This window comes from Hemicordylus capensis, chromosome 3 (assembly GCF_027244095.1).
Source record: "Hemicordylus capensis ecotype Gifberg chromosome 3, rHemCap1.1.pri, whole genome shotgun sequence".
Taxonomy (NCBI): Eukaryota; Metazoa; Chordata; class Lepidosauria; order Squamata; family Cordylidae; genus Hemicordylus; species Hemicordylus capensis.
Genome location: NC_069659.1, coordinates 70,965,846 through 70,985,155, shown reverse-complemented (window position 1 = coordinate 70,985,155; position 19,310 = coordinate 70,965,846). Strand labels below are relative to the sequence as shown.

Sequence of the window (19,310 nt, the reverse complement as noted above, 5' to 3'; positions counted from 1 at the left end):
AACAGGCCCAGTTCCACTGGTCCGGGTTCGAACTGGGCCAGCCACTCAAAGGAGAGTGCCAATCCAAGTTTGAACAAGACCTTCCCCAGGTCTAAAAGAACTGGTCCAAATTGGTTTGTGTATACAAGTAAAGGGGCAATCCCTAACCAAAGGACAGGGGGAACAAAAGCTAGATACCTACTATTTGAAGGCAGCAGCGGAGATAGTGGTGGCAGTGGTGGTGGTGGAGGAAGCAAGGGCTCCTCCAAACCCTGCTCAGGACTCTTGAAGATCAGCCCAGTTCAGACCTCCACATGACCTCCAGAGAACATTTGCATCACCGTGCAAATTGTGTGGTGACACAAATAGCCTCTGTACATGCATGGAGGCCCAAACCATTTTGGAGTCAGATAATTCAATGCAGGCAGAGTGTTCATATCTGATCCTAGTCATACAATAAATGTTGAGTCATGATTGAAGAAACACTGCTTTCTAAGCTGAAGAGATTATACATTATTAACAAAGCACTTAAACATCTGTTCTTGAAGTAATAAAGTTTTTTAGCCCATTTAAAACTCACTATCCACTGAATTACAAGTTTTTTGCACCATTCTCTGATGTTACATCACTTCCCCTTGGATTCTCTGTTGTAGTTCCTCTGCGATTTTCTGGTGGTGTGTTACTTTTATTCCAGGTTAAAATAGTGAGCATCCATGGTTATTCAAAACAAATTCAGCTTGCCGCAACTCTGACCTATTCCTGATCCCAATCCCAACACTGACACTGTATCCAACCTTGAATCTGACTCAACTTTTGGAAGGGTCCAAAGGACCCCAACCTGACATTTGTGGGGTCAATAAAGGTCGGGTCAAACCCAACTCTGACTTTTAGGTCTGTGCACAGGCCAATGCTGCAGTGTATGGAGATTATTGGCAAACCCACCACAAGGCAAGGTTGGGACATTATAGTACTGTCCAGGTTTTACAACCAAATACACTGACATTTTTTTCACATTTTATGAAATCAGACCATTGCCAGCATGTCCTATTACTCCAAAACTTGACTGTTTAGATCAATTAATACATTTGTATCATGTGTATAGCATTATGTATTTCACTTTAGAGAATAAGAATATTACTTGGAAGTCAATAAAACTGCAGAGGAAGAAGAATACATTAAGGGTTGCTGTAAAACCATAGCTTTTCATTCAGCAAATGACCTTTAAGTGGTTTCACCACAAGAGACCAATTTAAGCCAGCTTAACTGTGTGGTGAATAAAAATCTGTAATAGCTGCATTTTTTTGTTGTTGTGTGGAAATATAGGTTCTATAAACACAGTCGAGCAATCATTGTGCTATTTATGTTTCCATTAGCCACTAGTGTGAAAGGTTCAAACAAAAAGAACTGGGAAACAGAGAGAATGAATAGAGATATAAAATGAATACTTGTATTGCATATACTATATTTAATGAATAGGTTGAGAGCCGAAGTCAAGGTTAAGCTTACAAGGGCTGATTCATACAACAGCATCTACTGCTAAGCCTTCTTCTCTGGAGAACTTCAAATATGCCAGGCAACGCACAGCAATTACCTCCAACAGGCTTTCCCACACTCTTCTTATGAGCCTCACGTACAGCCACAAGCCACATGCTCCATACAGCGGGGAAAGTTGAGTCCTGATTTGAGGAGGTCTTCCAGTACTTCTTTCTATAGATTCCAGTTGCAGATATGAGAAGCACACTAGCAGCTGCTTTAGTTGATAAAGCTGGATTTTGCCTTCCTTAGATTGGTTTTTGAAAGTGCAGGACTTTGTTTCAATTTCAAAAGTCTCGGCTTATGTACATGATATGTCTACTGAATCATTCATGTCTGTTTGGGAACCCTTTATAAATTATAATATCCGTTATGGTCAAACTTTGTTCCCGTTTTCTGGATTTGACTTATATTGTTCTCGATATGTAATTTACAAGAAGTTGATCAGATCAGATTTTATAACTTTAAGAGTCTAAATTTCTTTTGCTTTATCTTCTTCCAGATATTTTCTCTTTACTGATGTAATTAATTGCAAAAAACTAGCCGACCTGCACAGAGCATCTGTGTTCTCTTTTGGGATGGCTGTTCTCTCCTCCCTCCCGCCCTCCTGCCCCACTCTCTTGCCCTCCCTCCCTCCTCCTCCCGCCCAACTCAGCAGCTGAGTGTGCCACCTGGCCTCCACGGCTGCGTGTGCCGCCGCCTCAGCGGCCGGGCCAGGCCCACTACCACCTCTGGCCTCCATGACTGGGCCCACCGCCGCGGCGACCCATCCTCCTGGGTGTGCCTCAGCCAATCAGGCCCCTCTGCTGTCCAGCCAATCAGCTGGGCGACGGGACACACATTCTAAGGTGCAACCAGGAGAATTAATAATATAGATAGGTTTTTCATTATTATTATTATTTTACACAGTCAGACAGGTGTTATTGACTGGTTTGTTTTATCCAGACATCGAGTCCTTCCCAAGGACCTGGGATGCCAGAATTTTATTGTCAATGTTGTTACTGTTGTTATAGATATCGTCGCAGAATATAGGCTGTTCCCAGTAAAGCTGCTTTTTGTAATTGGCTTATGGTGATTTCTGTGGTCCCTATGGTGTTGAGGTGCTCTTCAAGGTCTTTTGGAACTGCACCCAGGGCGCCAATTACCACTGGGATTATTTTGGTCTTTTTCTGCCACAGCCTTTCAATTTCAATTTGTAGATCTTTGTATTTGGTGATTTTTTTCTATTTCTTTTTCTTCTATTCTGCTATCCCCTGGTATTGCTATGTCAATTATTTTGACTTGTTTTTCTTTCTTCTCAACTACAGTTATATCTGGTGTATTGTGTGGCAGATGTTTGTCTGTTTGTAGTCAGAAGTCCCATAATATTTTTGCATCTTCATTTTCTTCAACTTCTTCAATTTTATGGTCCCACCAATTCTTGGCTACAGGTAGCTTGTATTTTTTGCAGATGTTCCAGTGTATCATCCCTGCTACCTTGTCATCCCTTTGTTTGTAGTCAGTCTGTGCGATCTTCTTACAACAGCTGATCAGGTGGTCCACTGTTTCATCTGCATCTTTACAAAGGCGGCACTTGCTGTTTGTTGTGGATTTTTCTACTTTGGCTCTTATTGCATTTGTTCTTAGTGCCTGTTCTTGTGCAACCAGTATTAAACCCTCTGTTTCTTTCTTCAAGTTGCCATTCTTAAGCCATTGCCAGGTCTTGGTGATGTCTGATTTTCCAGTTATATTGTGCAAATATTGACCATTCAGGGGCTTATTTCTCCATTTTTCTGCTCGGTTCTTGACTTGTTCTTTCTTGTAGGCCTGCTTTCTTTCATTGGTGTTGAATAGTTTCTCGTTCGACCATTTTAAGTCCATCTTCTTCACTGTCCTTGATATATTCTTCAAGGCCTCTTTTCTCCTCCTCTACTGTTTGATGGACTTGCAGCATTCCTCTTTCACCTGAGCTGCAAGAGAGGTATAGCCTATCTACGTCACTGCGGGTGTGCAGAGCATGATTGATGGTCATGATTTACCTGGTCTTACGATCCAGCATCTCTAGCTCTGCCTGGGTCCAGTCTATTATTCCTGCACTGTATCTGATAACAGGTATAGCTCAGGTGTTTATGGCTTGTATGGTGTTCCCGCCATTGAGTTTGGACTCGCGGATTTTTCTAACTCTCCTGATATATTCACTTCCAATTTTTCTTTTAACTTCAGTGTGTGCAATGTTATCAGCCTGGAGAATGCCCAAGTATTTGTAACGTTCTTTCTCTTCTAGGTTCTTGATGTTCCTTCCATTGGGCAGTTCTATTCCTTCTGTTTTTGTTATTTTCCCTCTGTTCATTATTAATGCAGCACACTTGTCTAGTCCAAACTCCATTGCTATATCGCTACTGAATATACTGAATATAGTGTTTAGCAGTGATTCGATTTCTGACTGGGACTTTCCATACAATTTCAGATCGTCCATGTACAGCAGATGGTTGATTTGACTTGATGTTTTAGATGTTTGGTATCCAAGGCCTGTTTTGTTTAGTATTTGTGAAAGTGGGGTCATGGCGATTACAAACAATAGAGGGGATAGTGAGTCCCCTTGGAAAATGCCTCTTCTAAAGCTAACCTGTACAAGTGCCTCGCCATTGATTGTTAACTGTGTACTCCACATGCTCATTGCTTTTTTTATAAATATCTGAATGTTTTTGCTGACACCAGTTGTTTCTAAACATTTTAATATCCATGTGTGAGGCAATGAATCGAAGGCTTTCTTGTAGTCAATCCATGCAACACTTAGATTTGTTTTTTTTTTTCTCTTGCAGTTTTCTAAAATCATTTTGTCAATCAGCAGCTGGTCTTTTGTGCCTCTGGTGTTCGGGCAATTTCCTTTCTGTTCAACTGGAAGCTGTTTGTTAGTTAATAAGTGTTGCATCACTTCATCTGCTATTATTCCAGTTAATAATTTGAACATGCTTGGCAGGCAGGTGATCGGTCTATAATTACTTGGAACTGCACCTTTTGCTGGGTCTTTCATGATGAGATGAGTTTTCCCAGTTGTTAGGCATTGTTCAATATCACCGCCTTTCATAATGTGATTGAACTGTTTTGATAGTTGTTTATGAAGGCTTGTTAGGTGTTTAAGCCAAAAGCCATGCATTTCATCGTCGCCTGGCGCAGTCCAATTTTTAATTTTCTTTGCTCTTTGACTTATTAATTCTGGTGTTATTAGATCTTGCATTTGTTGGTTACATTTTTGACCTCTTTCATCCAGCCTGCTTTTTTATTATAATCTATTGGATTGTCCCATAATTTCCCCCAGAATTTCACTGTTTCTTCTTTATTTGGTGTTTCTACGTTTCTTGCAGTTTCTCCTTCTAGGCTTTGGTAGAAACCTCTCTGATTCGACTGGAATTGGAGATTTTGCCTGTGTTGTGTAATTCTGGCTTCATATCTGCTAATCTTCTTTGACACTGCTGTTATTTGCTGCTTTATTATTTCCAGGACTTCTCTAATTTTCCTTGAATCTAGGTGGTATTTTTGGATCAGATACTGTTTGGTGTTTTCATTCTTCAGCTTCTTGTCTTTCATATCTTTCAATTTACTAGCATCTGATCTAAGCCTGGAGATTTTATTTTCTAATCTAATCTTCCATTTAGGTGATGTACTGCTTTCTTTTTTGACAGGTCCAGTGATCTTATATCCAAGCTCTTGTGTTGTTATTGTTGCTGCACTGTACATTAGTTGGTTTGTTTCTTGCAAATTATTGGTTGTTATTTCTGCAAGTGCAGCATTGACATCTTTTAATGCCTGAGCAAGTTGTTTTTTGGCAACTGTTTTTAGAGCTGGAAGTCGGACCCTGGTGGTTGTTTGGTTCATGTGCTCAGTTATTTTTTGCTTTAGTTCTTGTTGCTTTTCTGTTAAACAGCATTCGGGTTTTTGAGGTGAAGGCAAAGGGGAGGTTGCCTGGTTTTGATTTTGAAACAGTTCAGCAACTGTGGCATCCTCTATTTCCAACACCTCCTCCACCTGCACCTGAGCAACTTCTTCAATTGGTGATAATTCTTCTTCCATATCTTGAGCCTGTGTTGCTCTTTGCAGTTCTTCCAGCTCTACTCCTGTGAATACTTTATTTCTTATTATGAATCTTCTCTGGTCTGCTAGCCTTTGTTCTGTTATTTCTGTATCTGGATGCTTCTCTTTCCAAATTTGGTACATTCTTTTTAAATAACCTCTTCTAGTTGGACTAGACTTTTAATAGCAGATCATTATTTCCTTGTTGGCATTTTTCGTATATTTTTTTCGGTTAAGCAACGTTTCTTCCAGTAACTTTGCTGTCTCCAGCCCTGGTTGCTCAACTGAAGATCCTGAGTCCTGTTGCCCACTTGCCACCAGATGTCCAGGGACTATAGCATCTGGCGCGGTCCTTGTTGACCCAGGCAACGACCGATCCGGTATAGATTTATTAAAGTTACGTCTCACCATATTGTTGATGGGGGAGGCACTCTTTGTCTGGTTCCTCTGGTGAGACCTGTCCAGTATGGTTGGACCTCTGGCATAGCTCTCACCTTCATCAGAGCACACAAGCCCCACAACCACGCCAAGGTAGTGCCTCACTCGGGGCACTATTATTATTATTATTATTATTATTATTATTATTATTATTATTACATTTATATCCCACTCTTATGAAAAATGATTGGTTTTATATTGTCTTTATGTGACTTGTTTCTGTCTTCTTTGGTTTACTTCTTAATAAAAATTCTTAACTGGGGGAAAATACCTAGATTTCGTTTCCTAGGAATGTACGAATGTGCCTTATACTGAGTCAGATCTAGCTTACTATCATCTACAATTATTGACAGTGAATCTCCAGTGTTTCAGGCAAGAGTTTCTCCCAGCTCTAACTGGAGATGCTAGGGAGTGAACCTACCTGGGATCCTCTTTATGTAAAGATGCAGATATGATTTCACTGAGCTAAAGCCTCATCCTCTCTCTTACATGTCAACATTCATCAAAATGCAAACCAAGGCAGACTCTGATTAGCAAAGGGGCAATTCATGATCACTACCACAAGACCAGTTTTCTCCCCTACTCTTGAGTCAGAGCTGATCTTCATTCTACTTAGCACTAAATTTGCACCTTCTTGAGTAACAAAAATATCACATCTAATGTTAGAATAATTTTGGGGATCCAAAATTTAACAAGAATTTTGAGAGAACTATACAGATTTCCCCACATTCCAGATTCCACTCATGTGCTTTGTCAGCTGCCTGAACTCAAGTTTAGATTATTCATATCATGCTTTGAAAATGTTAGTCATAGTAAACAATGTTTCTGTTAGTTTGTGCACTTAAAACATCCTTTGAGGACAGTGAAAAAGGTGCAATCAGTTCTGAGGAACATAAATGTGTGCAGAATTGTTTCCAACATTCCCTTTTTTTTTTTTTTTTGGTGCTTTGGGGTGATACACAAGGGCATTTCACCTGAACATAAATGGAGTAAAAGATGAGTCCTACTCAGTTTTGGGAACTAGGCCTGTTCCTGTTTTGTGCTCATGTGCTTGAACTGCCCTTGTTTATCACCCAAAGATACCAAAAATCAAATGGAATGTTGGTTGCAATTCTGCACACAATTAAGTTCCTCAAAACTGATTGCACCTCTGCAGTATTGCAGAGGGTAATTAAATCAAGAGATCAACAACAAATACGTAGAACAAATACAATCATGAATATCTCACTATGGTTTCTTTCCTAATATCAGCTGTGCTTTGATGCATCCTCTTTAATTCTATTAATAAATATGAATTTTCAGTGTAGCCTTTAAACTGAGAAAGACAAAATTATATTTAGGGCTAAAGATATGATCACATCAAATCATATGATACACTATAGAATAATTTCTCTAACTTGTGTAGTTTTCTGACCTTTGATTTTTTTCCCCCCAAGAAAGTTTGAGTGTACAAATACTTAAAGAAATTCAGTTCCTAGAATTTATAGCACATCAAAGATAAATTTTTAAGAAAAGTCATCTTAATATACAGAGACTGTATATTAAAAAGGGGGGGAAATGCTACTGCATTAGAAAAATGGTGTGCTAAAATATAGGTCCGTTCCTTTGAAGAAATTAGGCATCTAAACAAAGTAACACAAATACAGCAGATACTTTAAAAATTCCTTCAGAGCTACAAACTAGAGTTGAGCTAAAGAACTAGAAAATAGTTGAGCTAAAGAACTATAACTTTTTGGGCTCAAACCAGGATGCTTTAGAATGTTGAAATGTTGTATGAGGGTATTTTCTGACATATTTCTTGCTATTACTGCCTGTTTATGATCATTTGGTGGTGGTGATGCTTCTTGGAGCTGTAGAAGATGCTAAATAAGATGTTCCATACTTTCTGTGGAGAAGATGCCATTGAAGTGGCAAGGTAGATGGCTGGAGTGCAAATGGAGGATGACTCGTGTTGACAGGCGCGTAACAATGATAGGGCAAGGGGAGACAGTTGTCTGGGGGCCCCACTGCCTGGAGGGGCCCCCCAGAGGCACCTCACGTGACTCCCCATTGCCCCCTGCCCAGCCCCAAGGCCCCTCAGCCACTTGCCCTGTTCGCCGTCTCTCCAGCTTGTTCTCCTGGCCGGCAATCGAGCAGCAGACAAGCTGCAAAGAGCTCCTTTTCTCCCGCCTCTCAGCTGATCGGCGGGTGGGCGGGGCTTCCACGGAGGCCTCGTGTAGGCCTCTGTGAAGCCTGAACTCCAGTAGGGCCCAAGCCAGCCAGGAAGGAGGAGGCAGCCAGAGAGGCCTCCACTGTTCTCTGCAGCAGAAGACCCCCTGCTGCCAGGTAGAGTGTGAGCTCCTTTTTGTGGTTACCTTCCCCACGCGGATATATAGGGATCTGCTTGCCATAGGGCTTTGATATGGGGGGGAGGGACTGAGAAGTCTCTGAATATTTATTTTTAAACAGCTTGGAAAATTTGCTGGCTTAAAAAAAACTATCTAAAAAGGCCTATAAGTGGCTTGTTTCATGGCAGAAAATTACAAAAACTTCTGGAAGAAACAGTATTATATTTATTTTATTCATTCATTTATAAATGCACTTATGTTCAAGTTGTTTTGCAACCCAGAAGGTCTGAGTGAGAACTGTGAAGCATGTCTTGTGCTTTTATTTTATTTTATTTTTCTTGTGTGTGAACTGCTTCCCAATAACTTGCAGGGACTTCAGGGTAAATCTGGCCAACATGTGAATGCAGCACCTCCCTTCCAGAGGAGATGTGTGTTAAAGGGCTTTAAAAGCCTCCTGTGAAAAACCTCCTGGAATCAAACTTGACTGAATTTGTTCAGAATTCTGAGAAAACAAACATAGGCTCACCCTGCATGGTTGAAAGTCTCCTTGGCTAATCTGCAGCAAGGGGCCCATTTTAATCATTCATCTTTCTAGTGTGTTCTAGGCATTAAAAGTAAAACAAATGTATAGTACTCAATGTATATCACTATATATTGTGACGTGTGCGTGTGTGTATTCAGTGAAATGTATTTCCAGGCAGCATACTTATTTTGGAATATCAGACTTAAATCCTTGGGGGCCTGGGGTGTGCGGAGGCCTTGGACTTTGAGTGGGGGGGTCCCATTTTAAAATCTTGTCTCTGGGCCCACTCCAACCTTGCTACGCCCCTGCGTGTTGAATTTGATAAGATAATGGTCCTTATTAGGGTGGGCAGCAGCTGGAGGCAGGTCAGAAGGTAACTGGAAGACATGCTGTGGGGTAAGAAGTTTTTTATCTGGCTTCTACCACCACTTTCCTTCCGGGTGAGGGAAAGGGACTAGCTGAGGCTTTTGTGCTCTTTTCCTCTTTTTCCCAGCCTGTTTGTTATCGGGGGCAGAGCTTGCTCTAATTGTGTTGTGATATCTTGCACTGATCTGCCTGATTTGTGGGGGTGAGAGCTGCACCTGTTGGGCTTCTGACCTCCTGGCCCTTATTAGGATGGGCAGCAGCTGGCGGTGCAGCTGCTGGCATAAGCAACCTGCAGGTGGCCACCAAAGCCGGCCGCCAAACGGGGCTGGCCTTTGGTTGTGGTCTTCAAGAGTGGGACTGAGGGCTGAGGCCAATTTACTGTCTTGGCCTCCTTCCCTATTGTGCCAAGCTTCCTCTTATTGCTAGTAGGATGGTCCTCCAAGTCTATTGGATCTTATAGGATTCCAAGAGGTCTTGAAAGGTTTTAAAGTTGGTTCTGCTGGTGATTCTGTTGATGCCCTGGTGGAGACATGGCATAGGAAGCTTACCAGGGCACTAGATAATATCACCCCAAGCGCCTTCAGAACTGGCTCCATGGTGTACTGAACAGCTACGTCAGCTGAAGCGACAAGAGAGAAGACTAGAAAATAAGTGTAGGAAGACTCAACTTGAATCCAATAAGACATGGCACAAAGCCCATTTAAAGGCTTATTCTGTGGAATTATGTGCAACAAAGAAGCAATTCTATTCTGCATGTGCTGCAAGAAGTTCATGTAGAGCGGAATTTTTCAGAGTGGTGAGGGGATTGATTCAGGTTTCCTCCTCTCTAAACATAGATCTGGATTTCTCACTCTGTCGCTGTGATGCTTTTAACAACTTCGTTGCAGATAAAATCTCTCATATTCGATCCAACTTGGACTCCACAGTTATGGCTGGGTCAATTGCGGAGGTGTCCAGAAACTCCTCTGGCTCAATTTGAATGGATAAGTTTCAACGTGTGACAAGCTCCTTGAAAGAGTTTGGCCCTCCACTTGTCCTTATAACACCTAGCAGGGAGGACACCACTTGTCCTTATATCACCACATAGCTTATAACTCATTGCAAGGAGGCTGTTAGAGATGGCCTAGTTAACATTTTAAATGTGTCGCTGAGGGAGGGCAGGATGCCTCCATGTTTGAAGGACGTAATTGTGAGACCTTTACTTAAGAAGCTTCAGTGATGGATAATTATAGGCCAGTCTCCAACCTTCCTTTGCTGAGCAAGATAATTAGGAGGGTGGTGGCTGATCAACTCCAAGCAGTTTTGAAAGATACTGATTATCTAGATTGATTTCAAATGGGCTATGGGGTGGAGACAGCCTTGGATGGCCTGATGAATGATCTCTACCAGGTGTCATGGCTCCGACTTCTGACTCAGAAGAGTCAGAGCAGGAGGATTCACCTGCTAGTGAGAGCTCAGAGGCACAGCAACAGGATTTAGCAGGGAGACCAGACTCTGGAGCTGAGGATTCGGAACAGCTGCCAGACATGATTTCTGATAAGGAGGAGCCTGGGATTTCAGCTGCCTTGAGAAGACGTCTCAAGAGGCAAGCTCAGTGGGAGTCACGCAGGTGCAGGAGATAACAAGAGAGGAAGCAGAAGTGCTGACTCAGGGAAGCCTGATTGGCTGCTGGTTCTCTTGAAGCATATATATTTAGCAGTCTATCAATTGCTCAGATGCTGCTAGCAGCGTCGCTGACCACAGTCCGTGTGCTATTCTGAATTCCTAACTTTTCCGAATTCCAGTTTGCCCTTGTTTATGCTTTCCTGCTTTGTTCCATTAATCCCTTGTTTCTGGTGTCCTTCGCTCTTTCTTTCTTCACTCTGTGTTTTCTTTTCAGTTCTTACTCAGTTATTGTTAGAGGGGGGTACCTAGTTCAGTTCAGGGGGACTTAATTCATTTACTATTATTTTTGTGAGCCTTTTATTTTCTTTCATGTAGCTTCGCTGCTGCTTTCTGTTATCTCACAGGGGGAATACTGAAGGGGGTTGCAAATCCTGTTGGGTGAGCCGAGCTAACAGATTTACAATACCAAGGGATGGACAGAGGGAGTGTGACTCTATTGGTTCTTTTGGACCTTTCTGCAGCTTTCAATACTATCGACCATGGTATCCTTCTGGATCGTCTGGGGGATTTGGGAATAGGTGGCACAACTCTGCAGTAGTTCTGTTCCTATCTCTCCAGTAGATTCCAGATGGTGTCACTCAGAGATAGCTCTTCCTGTTCTGGATGGGGTTGCACTCCCGCTGAAGGAACAGGTGCATCGCTTGGGAGTGTTCCTGTACCCAGACCTCACTCTGGTTTCTCAGGCTGAGGCTATGGCCAGAAGCATTTCCTATCAACATTATTTGAAACAACAGTTATGTCCATTCCTTGAAGACAGTGATCTCAGAACTGTGGTGCACTCTGGTAACCTCTAGGCTTGACTACTACAATGCACTCTACATGGGGATGCATTTGTATGTAGTTCGGAAACTCCAGTTGGTTCCAAATGTATTGGCTAGAATGGTCTCTGAGGTTTATCAGGTTTGTTTTAAATCAATCACATTGGCTACCAATAGGTTTCTGAGCAAAATGCAAAACTATCGGCTCAGTTATAGCTACCACCACTCATTTCACCCAGGGATCTGGGGCTCTTAAGAAGAACTCTTTTAAGTGGCTATCATTCATAAAATGGGCATGGTCAGGTGGGAGGCATAATGATGTATTGCGTCCCTCAGGGCTCCATACTGTCTCCAATGCTCTTGTAAAATCTACATGAAACCTCTGGGAGAGATCATCAGAGGATCTGGTACAGGATGTTATCAGTATGCTGATGACACCCAGATCTACTTCTCCATGTCAACATCATCAAGAGTTGGCATAACTTCCCTAAATGCCTTCCTGGAAGCAGTAATGGGCTAGATGAGGGAGAATAAACTGATCCAAATAAGATGGAGGTACTTGTTGTGCAGGGTCAGAACTCCAGGGATGATTTTGATCTACCTGTTCTGGATGGGATTGTCAAGGTCTGGCCCAAGGCCAGCAAAGTACACGGCTCGGCTGCTTGCTGTGGGTGAATGACAATTGTTGAAACTCAGCAATGAGTGGGAGTCAGAGGCTCCAATTTATGGAGCCAGTCGAAAGCTCCCAGGTGTCAGGATTTACGGCTTGTCAGCCTTCGATAACAGGCGCTTGCTCCTCCGCACCGCCTCCAGTTGTGACCTGCGTTTGAAACACCTGCGTTGCCGTGGCGTCGGTGGAGCTCCAATGCCTAAATCATCCCCCGATTGGTCGCTGACATTTTCTGCTGGTTCAGGCTGTTGAGTCTGTTCTGAACCGTCAGCTAATTCCACTGCAGTCGGGCTCTGCCCTTCAGACATTCCAGACTCGGCTGGAATGCCGACAGCTTCCCTTTCTTCCTCGCTGTCAGAGCTAGGGGACATGACAGGGATCACACTTCCCCAAGAGGAACAGGTACCCAGTCGGGCAGTACTTCTGGATCCTCACCTCTCCCTGGTATCTCAGTTTGAGGTGGTGGCCAGAGGGGCTTTTTATCAGCTTTGGATGATGCACTCACTGTGTCTGTTTCTTGAGATGAATGACCTCAAAACAGTGGTACATATAGCAATAGCACTTACATTTATATACCGCTCTATAGCCGGAGCTCTCTAAGTGGTTTACAATGATTTTTTAGCATATTGCCCCCAACATTCTGGGTACTCATTTTACTGACCTCGGAAGAATGGAAGGCTGAGTCAACCTTGAGCCCCTGGTCAGGATCGAACTTGTAACCTTCTGGTTACAGGGCGGCAGGTTTTTTTACCACTGCACCACCAGGGGCTCTTTATACTATAAACATACTATGAGGCTATTCCCACGATCATCCGAAATTGGGCTAGGGGAGCCTAGCCCGATTTTGGATGATCGTGGGAGCTACTGGGATTAAACCGGGTTTGCAGAGCGAGCACTCTGATAGCAAATTAGAGTGGATTCATGGTGTCTCATTGAAAATCTCATTTGTTATCATAGAATCCACACTCAGAATACCTCAGAAACAACAGAACCCTGTACCCCATGGGTTAGAAACCCATGGGGGTGGTTGGCACCCTATGTGCACTACACTACCACTCGCTCTGGGCCACCCCAGCACCCCCCAAGTGCACTTATGGGGCTGCTGAAAGCTCCATGTATACCTTATGAGGAAAAAGCTTAAAGACACGTAATCTTCAACAATTTACCAAAAATCAGCCCTCTGTCCAAATCCTTTGAAAAAATTCAGGTAGCTTCCTTGCCCCAACCTGGCACTACCACCAACCCCACACTGCTCTAGGCCACCCCTTTGCCCCCAACGTGAAGCTATACATTTGCTGACACCTCCATGCTTCTTTATGGGGGAAAACCTTAAAGACATGTAAACTTCAACAATTCCCCAAAAATCAGCCCTCTGCCCAATCACTCTGAAATTGGAGTGGTAGCCTCCACCCATTAGGCACTACCACCCCACCCCACTCTTTTTGCACAGATCCAAAACTATGCCCCCGATCTGCCCCAAAGACACGAAAATTTCAAAAATTCCCCAAAAACCAGCCCTTTGCCCAATCCCCCTGAAATTTGGGTGGTAGCCTCCACCCATTGGGCACTACCACCCCACCCCACTATTTTGCCCTTGGGACCCATTTTTCTAACCTGAATCGATTCGGATTCAGATTTAATCCGAATCCGAACCGAATCAGGGGTGATTTGGGTAGCCCATATTCAGGCACAGAACAGAATGGGGGTGATTCGGTTCGGGTCCTGAACCGAATCACCGAAAACCTGAATTGCACACCCCTAAAACTGATTGCCAGGAAATCTAGGACCAACAAATGGAAGTACGTTTTCACACAATGAATAATCGGCTTGTGGAATTCTCTGCCACAAGATGTGCTGACAGCCAACAACCTGGATGGCTTTAAGAAGGATTTGGATAACTTCATGGAGGAGAGGTCTATCATCGGCTACTTGTTAGAGGGCTAGAGGCCATCTCCAGCCTCAAAGGCAGGATGCCTCTCAGGATACGAGTTGCAGGGGGATAACAGCAGGAGAGAGAGCTTGCCCTCAACTCCTGTCTGTGGCTTCCAGTGGCATCTGGTGGGCCACTGTGCGAAACAGGATGCTGGACTAGATGGGCTGTGGGCCTGATCCAGGAGGCCTGTTCCTATGTTCTTATGTTCTTATCTTGGAGAGACCACATCACTCCTTTGCTGATAGAGCTACACTGGCTGCCATTAAGTTTATGGGCAAAATACAAAGTGCTTATAAGAGAACGTCTTCTTCATTATGTGCCCCACCACCCAATGAGGACCCCTCTCTTTGTAGTCCCCTGCTCACTATCCTTTTTTATATATAGATTCCTCTCCTCTACAATCAAGAACATCTTCTGAGCAGTAACTGTTGCATTCCAACTGTCCTTAACCATCACAGACTCCTCCTCCCTATCTGCATAAGGAATCCCCACTGCCCAATCACCACCGTGCTTCTGCTTATGAACTCACATGAGAGCTGCCAAGCATGGGATTAGCCACGGGTACACCTTAGAGAATTATATATAGAGATAAATAAATGATGGAAATATCACAAGTGGAATCTTCATTCAGTCAACAAGCCAAGGTTTTTCTTTTGCACAGTCAGGGTTTTGTTTGTTTGTTTAGTACTTAAAGGTTACAAAGTAAACTAAAGGAAACCACATAGGAACACACAGAGCAGGCTAACTTGAAGGCAACAAACCCCAACAACTTCTTTCCAAACTTGTAAAGCCCTTCTGGAGCATCGGGAGTCTCCCAACTCTAAGGGCTCTTGTGCAACAACACACATGCAGGGGGATGGGTGTGTGTTTTCAAACTAAAGGCTCCTTTTGCACCCCAAAGTCCCTTGAAGTCTGCATGCTTCAGTTAGGATGCCAGTCACTATCAGTTAGATATAATGTAACTCAGATTTTCTTCCCCTTAATGTGGATTATGTTAATGTAAGAGCCTTCCAAGCTCCCTCTCTCTTTAGAGTTAAAGCTTCCTTTCCTTAGAATTAACTGCCAGAATCACCTCAGAAAGATATCTGCCAGAAGGCAACTGTTTTTGCCTCACGCCTCAGTGTTCTCCTTTCTTTGGAGGAGGGAACTCCTCTCTTGATCACAGCTCTTGGAGCCCTTTCTAAGCAATTCATTTCCTTTCATTACAGAAATATTGAAGAAAAGCTGTGCCCAGCAGCAGGCAGCAGAAATGCCACTTGCAGCAAGTGGAGTGTTCGCTTTGCTCCTGTTCATGTTCAAATTCCCATCATTATTCCGGCTCCAACTCACAGTGTGCACACAAGGTAGTAAGGTTGGGCAGAGCATTTTGGCTTAGCTCTAAGCAAAACAAAAGTAGTAGGCTGCAATTACATTCCACTATAGCCCTGTTCCGACACTATGTCATCCCTGAGTTCAGATGCACATGCCTTTGTGTGGATGACTGTACCTGTGCTCATTTAAAAAGTGAACCTGGAAACAGGCTCTCTAAATGCATGATGCCGATAGGAAGTGTGCTGCTGTACCTGTGTTGACATGACACATGAATAAGTGTACCTATGTACAGATCTGTTTCTGTGCACATTGACTGTATGAGTGTAGAACATAGGTGAATAGGGCTTATGTGTTATGTCCTATTTTGTTTTGTTTGGTTGTGCTTGTCCTATCCTTCCTTGTTCTTTGCTTGTCCTCTGAACTAGACTGAGTAGACAGTCTATACAATATTGTATAGTAGACAGCCTATACAATATGGCTGCCTACTACATCGCACAGATGTCATGTGTGATATAATAGTGTTGCCTGATATTGTCATTGGCCCATAGTCATGCAGATTTGGCAACCTGCACTTTCATCTTTCAACACTTCACCATAGTAGGATCAGTATGAACTTTCCCCACCCACTGCTCTTTTATAAGTCAGTGATGGGAACCCAGCAGTGCCTTTCCAACACAGACTAGGACCTATTGGTCCCTTGCATAACTGCACTCCCTGCCCTTCACATAGTAGAGTATTATAGCCTTAAACATTTTGCTTTGTTAAGTCTCTGATAAGTCCATCCTATCTGATGGACAAGCTTTTAGCTTAAACCATGCAGAGCATCTGCGCGCTAATACTTGATTGCTCCTTTCACCCCCTGCCTTAGCCCCGCTCACCTCAGAGATCTTTCCACCCTCACCAGAGCCGCACTCCTGCTCCTCTTTCTTCTCCATCCAGTTGCTTCTATCCCTCTCACACCTCTTGGTCACTCCTCGATCCCTTTACTCCATCCCCCCTCACCCCTCTTGGTCATGGCTGCAGTGTTGCTGGCACCTATTGGCCAAGCTGCAGCCTCCTATCCCCAGAGACCTCCCCACTCTCACTCTCAGCCCACTCCTGCTTCTCCCCACAGGAGCAGAAGCAGAAGCAGCAGCAGTTGTCTGGGACCTTCCTTGCTGCTGCCACTGCCATGGCCACTCATTCCCCTCAGGCCACTGACAGGCCTGGGCTCGTCCCTTGCCTCCCTGCCTCCCTCCGCCAATGGCCCAAACAGCAGCAGTGGTTGACTGGGCACTTCCTTGCTGCTGCTGCCATGGCCGCTCATTCCCCTCAGGCTGCTGACAGGCTCTGGACCATGCCTTGCCCTTCCCTCTTTCTCTATTCCTCTCCCTTTCTCTCTCTTTCTCTCTCCTCCACACGCTTTCCCACTCTGTCTGTCTTCTCTTTCTTTCTTTCTTTCTCTGTCCCTTCCTGCATTAACAGATCCTATTCAACTTATTTCCTCATCTAATTCACACAGCAGCAGCCTCCTTCTCTTGAAGGGGCTCTTTCCTCCCTCACGACCCCTCTCTTCGCCCACTATCCTTTTTTATATAAAAAGTTAGCTACCCCTGCTAACTTGGCAAAGAGGCACCTTTTAACATGGTGATTCTCTTTATTTAGCAGGGGGAGAGTAACTGGTTCTATCCGCCCCCAGCACATTACCTCCAATGACTGTTGCTGGTGTCTATCTTATGTTTCTTTTTAGATTGTGAGCCCTTTGGGGACAGGGATCCATCTTATTTATTTGTTATTTCTCTGTGTAAACTGCCCTGAGCCATTTTTGGAAGGGTGGTATAGAAAATACATACATACATACATACATAGATGCATAGATTTCTCTCCTCTACAATCAATAACATCTTCCGACCAGTAACAGTTGCATTCCAACTGACCTTAACCATCACAGGCTCCTCCCTGCTATATGCATATGGAATCCCCACTGCCCAATCACCATGGTGCTTCTGCTCTCACAGGCTCCTCCTCCCTATCTACATATGGAATCCCCACTGCCCAGTCAGGTGCTTTTGCTCACAAACTCTTGCAAGAGCTGCCAAGCACAGGATTAGCTATGGGTATGCTTTAGAGCAGGGTTTCTCAGCCTTGGGTCCCCAGATGTTATTGGACTTCAACTTCCATAACCCCCAGCCCCAGAAGCCTTTGGTTGGGGATTATGGGAGTTGAAGTCCAATAAAATCTGGGGACCCAACGTTGAGAATCCCTGCCTTAGAGAATTAAATATATACATAGGTAGATGTTAGTAATGTAAGAGATACCGTGTATATATGCAGTCAGAGAAACTACTGAAATTGTCCTTAGTGGCTTTCATCACACTCAATTGCTCATGAGTAATCCCATTGAAATTAATGTCAGAAGTTAGTCATGAGAAACATGTTCCATTAATTTTAGTAGGACTACTAATAAGTAGTCTGGATGTCAAACAGTAAAATTTTAAGCAATTACAATAATATAAACATTTTGACTATAACTATCTATTTTATTAATTCTCCTGGGTGTGCCTTGGAATGTGCGTCCCTGAGCCCAGCTGATTGGCTGGGTGGCGGAGGTGCCTGATTGGCTGAGGCGCACCCAGGAGGATTGGTTGTCGTGGCGGCGGCAGCCAGCTGCGGAGGCCAGAGGCAGCGGCAGGCCCAGCCCGGCCGCGAAGGCAAGGCCCAGAAGGAGGGAAAGAAGGGGGGGCAGAAGTGGCGGTGGGGAGGAGTGGCGACTGGGCCTGGCACAGACCGGCAGTGGTTAGGAAGCGGAGACTGGGGCAGAAGGTGAGCAGGGTGGAAGAGGTAAGCGCCGGCCCCAAAGAGTGCACAGATGCTCTGTGCAGGGTCGGCTAGTTATAACAAAGACGCTTACAGCAAGACTACATCTTCTCTCCATCTCCCTCCCCTTCCTCTCTAGACCACAAACCAATACTTTTCTAAACCACAAACTATTACTTTTGCTTCTGTACATAGTGTTTTAAAAGGAAAAATGGAAGGTAAAGAGTTGAGTTTGCAGAATCCTCTGGTTTTTCACAATAGCAGAAAATGTTATGTATTTATGTCTTGCCATGAATGAAAATGATTTCCCATGACCCAGTTACAGAAATGATGCTGAGTAAGCCAAGGATACAGTGGTAATATATGGACTTCCGAGGTTTTCAGTCCTTTTTGGAACCAAGCTGGATTTAAGCCTGGATAAATTTATTTTTTGCTGCACTAGTTTTATCACTATCTGTGTGTAGGAAGCTGTTGAAAGTACCATCATCTGTTTGCTGCCATTTCAAATTGATGCACTTGGCAACAAGTCTGACTAAAAACCATTATAACAGCAATCCCCCCAATTCTACTACACCTGTTTGTTCTTCATGTTATACTAGATCTAGATTTATACTAAAAGTATTTCTTTTTCTAAACTATTTTTATATACCATATAATTATTATATAATTGTATCTTCTGAATGCAGGACCTTGTTTGTATTATTGTTTTGCATTCCCTTCCCATTTTCATCAACTGGCTTATTTCTCAACTGGCTTAAAACAATAAATAAATCCTAGAATATTTTTGCCATTGTTTAAATGGAATAGAGATTCGTAGCACATTATCATGCCATGGGAAGTCATCACATTTGAACCATGTGGAAATAAGTCCCCCCTATCCATGCTGTGACATTTGATAGCTCTTTGGTGCAAAATCCTAGTAGTTATTGATGGATGGAACTAGAATTTACTTGGAAGATTTC

The 19,310-nt window shown here is 43.6% G+C and overlaps 1 long non-coding RNA gene across 1 annotated transcript in view; it reads right to left on the bottom strand.

Annotated features, from left to right (window-relative positions):
- Positions 1-17,444, bottom strand: part of LOC128352535 (uncharacterized) — a 67,336-nt gene extending 49,892 nt beyond the window's left edge. The window contains exon 1 of the long non-coding RNA XR_008320473.1: positions 17,394-17,444. This is a non-coding gene — a long non-coding RNA (uncharacterized LOC128352535). The remainder of the gene's footprint in view (positions 1-17,393) is intronic.
- Positions 17,445-19,310: the final 1,866 nt, after the last annotated feature.